Source organism: Macaca mulatta, chromosome 4 (genome assembly GCF_049350105.2).
Source record: "Macaca mulatta isolate MMU2019108-1 chromosome 4, T2T-MMU8v2.0, whole genome shotgun sequence".
Taxonomy (NCBI): domain Eukaryota; kingdom Metazoa; phylum Chordata; class Mammalia; order Primates; family Cercopithecidae; genus Macaca; species Macaca mulatta.
This window is the reverse complement of record NC_133409.1, coordinates 37,586,636-37,592,053: the sequence shown is the minus strand read 5'-3', so window position 1 is coordinate 37,592,053 and position 5,418 is coordinate 37,586,636.

Here is a 5,418-nt window from a genome sequence, read left to right as displayed (position 1 = left end):
CTTGCCTCAATCCATCAACATAGACTGATGTGGCACTTGCTATATTCAAACAAAATTTTAAATGTAATTGCACCTTTCAGTCCAGGTTTTGCACTTCTTCGTTCTTCCCTGAGAACAGACTGTCTCAGTAGGAGCTGCTGCTTTAGCCTGGGTCCTAGAGTAACAAGACAAGAAGAGCAGACCCATAATTAGCCCACAGCTGGAGCAGAGCTGCAGCCATCCTGCAGCCCTCATGGAACATAAGCAAAAATAAATGTTTATTGTCATAAACCACTGAAAGTCTGTTTGTTGTGCTGGAAATTTGATGAATGTAGGCAAAATCCCTGTGTTTGTTCCATGCTGCCATCTGTCTATTCCGTTTCTGTCCCGCTAACATTGAAAGTACCTGCCAACATTAAGAGTGACCTTTCTCAATTTCCACATCTTGATCTCACCTAAGTGTATTGTGAGGGGCAACACCAGTGATCCTGGAATAGTTTGAATTCACAGGGCAGGCAATTTTCCTGCATGCCTATTCAATTCTTCCCTCTTAGGGAGGGCTTGGAGATCCACTGTGGACCTGGGTCCTGAACAGAAAGCCCAGGGGCTCTGAAAGCCTTGCGTATGTAGCCTGAGGTCCAGAGCGCATGACCCTGAATGACTTCTCCCAGGCCTTAAGTTTGAAGAAGTGCAATATTACTTCAAATACTTCAAATGTGATTTTTGTCAGCCTCTCTATGTTTATTGGAAACCTGCTATGTGCAGAATGTGATGCTAAAATCTGTTGAATCCAAAATTCCAGAAACGTCAACACTGCACCAAAAAAGCTTTCAGTCCAAACAAATGGAAATAACTATAAGTAAGAATAAACAAAGCAGTGTAAAATCAGTTCTCAACAGAGGTGGAACAAAGAGCTACCGTGATCACAGGAGGGAGTTGTGGCTTCTTTCTAGAGGGGCCAGTATTCAAAAGCAAGGGCTAAGGAGTCAGACAGGCCTGGCCAATTTCAAATTGAAGCCTTTTCATTTCCTGTGTCTTGGGTGAGTTACTTACCTCTCCTTAGCCTCAGTTTTGTCATCTGTAAAATGAAAATAATAACACCTATCTCATTGTGTTGTGAAAATGAGATGAGATAATCATTTGAATAAACCAATTGTCATAGTACTTGGCACATAGTAAGTTCTCCATAAATTGTCACAATCACAAAGACTTGATTTAAAAAGAAGTGAAATTTGAACTGGGTTTTAGAGATAGGTCACTTCCCATAGGCATAAAAGGTAGAAAAATATATTTTGAAGTTAAACCAAAAGAGCAGTATACAAACTAATAGCTACTTTTTAAAAACCACCTTTACTAAACTTGAATTCTTATTCAGAAAATCTCTGCAAAGGGGTAAAGTTCAGGTAGGTTAAGAATGTTGTTAGAAATTCATACAGTCAGCAAGGAAAAGAGCTGAGACTTAAACAATCTGTGCTCTCTTGAAGTGTCTATGTGATTTCTGGAACACTACTCTTCCTCTTTTCCAGGAGCAAAAGTTAAAGGACTCAGCTGGGTTGAGTATTGCTGGACATGGGTAAGGTTGAGACAATACAGATGATATGTTTTTGCTTTTTATTTCCTTTTTAAAATAAGTTCTTTGGTTTATAAACATTATAACTCATTGCATATGTGTGTAATTTAGGAAATGCCCAAAAGCACAGAGAAGAAAATAATTTTTTTCTAACTCCCACTTTCTAGAGAAAACTGCTGTCAACATTTTATACGTTCTAGTCCTTCCACTCAAAGCATGCTGTTTTGAAATACAGTTCTTTGATTGTATTTCTCTATATTTATTTTTCTGTGGGTTTGTAATAATTTGTGAAGCTGATATTCATTTTCTGATTTCCAGGAGAGGGTTATAGTGAGAGACCGAATTAAGGATTCCAGATATGTCAGCATGGTAGGGATGGAAATGGGACAGACCTGAACACCATCCTCACTAAAAGATGAATCATATCAAAAGGCACTGTGCTATTTTCCTATTGCTACAGTAATGAATCACCACAAATATAGCGGTTTAAAACAAAAAAAAATATTATATAGTTCTGGAGGTCAGAAATCTGAACTGGGTTTTATAGGGCTAAAATTAAGATGTCAGCAGGGCTGTGTTCCTTTAGAGCCTCCGAGGAGACTCTGTTCCACATCTTTTCCAGCTTCTAGGGCTGCCTGCATTCCTTGGCTTGTGGCTGCATCACTCTGACCTCTGTTTCCATTATTGCATCTCATCTGACCCTGGCCCTCTTACCTCGCTCTTTCCCTCATAAGAACTCTTACATTACATCGAGTCCATATTAATAATCCAGGGTAATCTTCACATCTCAAGATCTTTAATTAAATTGCACCAACAAAGGTTCTTTGACCAAGCAAGGTAACATATTAACAGGTTCTGGGGATTAGGATATGGGCATATTTGGGGAAGGGGGCATGGTGCTGCCTACCACAGGCCCCTAGGATGTTCTTCCCTTCTACTTAATCCAAGACCTTATATCTTCACTATCAATTACTTTGAATGCTGTACTATCAAAGCCACACATTCCCACATGCTTCTGACTTAAAAATGACTGCATTCTCTTGGCTTCCAGCTACACACCCTAATTCAATTCTGGCTTGAAAAAATGTGGCTTTAGCCTGAAAGCACAGCACAGCTACTAAATGACACTAAAGAAAGCACAACTTAAGCAGGAAGACATTTCAGTGGTTGGGTGTGTTAAGGGCAGCTTTCTAGATAACACAACCATCCTAAGGAACAATCAGTAGCTTAGATGAGTTTGACTCAAGTCTTCATGCAGTTAAGTGATGGGAAAGGAGAATTTATTTCATTGACCTGTTGCTCCCACAACTCAATCCAAGGACTATTTCTGTGTGTTCTTTTATTTCAGGCCAAAAAGACATTAAGAGAAAAAAAACTCCCCAGGTCTCAGCACTACTCTTTTCTGTGAGTCCCAGGTAGTTCATGTTCTGCTGCTACCGTGGCACTGGTTACCCTGGCCTCTGACACTGAGTTCCACCACAGTCCTCACTACTCTCTTCCTCTTCCCAAGTTTTCAAACTGCTCCACTTTGCACTACAGGAGGCTCTCCTGCAATATGCGGCAGCTCAGTCAGGCAAGCTTAGATCATCTGCTTCCTAACTGACTGTATTTGATGGTAAATGTAGCATGACATTTGAAAGTCTGTGTATTGAAGTCTCTGGGTAGAACCCTGTACAATGCTCTCTGCTACATTCTGACACTTACAGACACTCCTGATCCTAGTCATTTGGTGCATTCCAGACCTGCTCTTCATCCATGCTGTCAGGTGAATTCCTTGCCTGCTTGGAGCTCATTTTCCAATACTGCTTCCCCTGACAGTGCTTGGGGTAATTTTTTCTCTTTTTGTTGTTTTTGGTGGTTTCCATATAACCCCATGATCAAGTCTGTGAATTACAGTCCCAGTGTTGGCTTGACCATCTCTCAAGTAACTTGGGTTATCATCAAAATCGGCTTCTGAGAGCCTTAGCACATCAAACTCCACTGTGGGTACACAGAGAAAGCCCTGCTATGTTGCTCACATGTGCTTTGTATTAGAATTTCTAGGACTGGAAGAAACTTTAGTGGCCATGGATTGGAGTTAACATTATTTCACATTAAGGTCCAATAAGATAAACTGACTTGTCTGAAGTCCCACAAACTATGACTGGCAGAGACAGGACTTGGAACCCAGAAACCTAATGTTTGGCCAGCACACTTTCCATCACCTCAATCTTGCTTTGAAGGAGGATTACACAGTAGGTGAAAGTAGGACCTTTAGAGTTAACAGAGGTGGTTCCAAATCCCAGTCTGCCTCTTACCAACACTGCTCTGGGCCATGCTGCTTGAATTGTGTAGGCTTCAGAAAGAGTGCAAGCCGGAAAACAGCTTAGAGGTTTCTCTGAAAACGATCAGCAAGCAAAGATATGTTTAATAGTAACATGAAACTCATGAATGGTTCAGATCTCAGGTCTCAAATATTTTCCAATAATTTTTTTTCTTTCTTTTCTTTCTTTTCTTTTCTTTTTTTTTTTTTTTTTTTGAGACAGTCTTGCTTTGTCACCCAGGCTGGAGTGCAGTGGCGTGATAACAGCTCACTGCGACCTCGGCCTTCAGGGTTCAAATGACTGTTGTGCCTCAGCCTCCCAAGTAGCTGGGATTACAGGTGTGCACCACCATGCCAGGCTAATTTTTTTGTATTTTTAGTAGACAGGGGGTTTAACTATTATTGGCCAGGCTGGTCTCTAACTCCTGGCCTCAAGTGATCCACCTGCCTTGACCTCCCAAAGTGCTGGGATTATAGGTGATTATAGATGTGAGTCACCATCCCCAGCCCCCATAAACTCTTTAGGAAGATTTTTTTTTTTAAATTTCAGAGAGTGAGTCTTTTGAAATAGTTTTCTATGATTGAGTTTTATTGATTGAGTTCTAAGAATGAAAAAGCTTGCTGAACACTAGATGTTAAGAGATTTAGTGGCACATTCAACAAGTCTTCAGATAAGGCCAACCTAGCTATTTTATTCTTTTAAAAATGCATCTAAGGCTGGGCACAGTGGCTCAAATCTGTAATCCCAGCACTTCAGGAGGCCAAAGTGGGAGTATTGCTTGAAGTCGTGTTTGAGACTAACCTGGGCAACAAAATGAGATCCCTTTTCTACAAAAATAAAGTTTTTAAAAAAATTAGCCAGGCATGGTGGCACATGCCCGTAGCCCCAGCTACATGGGAGTATCACCTGAGCCCAGGAGTTTGGGACTGCAGTTAGCTATGATCATGCCACTGTATCCCAGTCAAGGTCAGAGCAAGACTCTGCCCCGCCCCAAAAAAAGTTTATAAAAAGAATGCATTTTTCCAGGCTTAATACCTAGGTAATGGGTTGATAGGTGCAGCAAACCTCCATGGCACACATTTACCTATGTAAGAAATCTGCACATCCTGCACATGTACCCCAGAACTTAAAAAAAAAAAGAATACATTTAATGTATCCTCCCAACGCTGGGGAATCGATTCCTATTTTATGTATTTACTCATTTATTTACTCAACTGACCAAAGTAAAACAACAACAAAGTAGCAAAGAAATAAAACACCAGTACAAGCTATCTGATTTACTCATAGTGATACTTCAGCAAGTATCTGACCTCCTAGAGCTTACATGTCATTAGGAGACAGACAGTTAAAACACAAGAAAATAAACAGATGAATAAGATTGTAACACATTCTGATCTGTACCATTAAGGAAATGAAAGAAAAGCAAGGTAAATAAAAGAATAAAAAATAGATACCAACATTAGCTGAGATGGTGATTTTTCTGAGGGAGTGATGTGAAAGCTGAGACCTACATAAGGAACCAACCCTGTGAAGATCTGAGGACTGAGTGTTCAGCAGATGAAATAT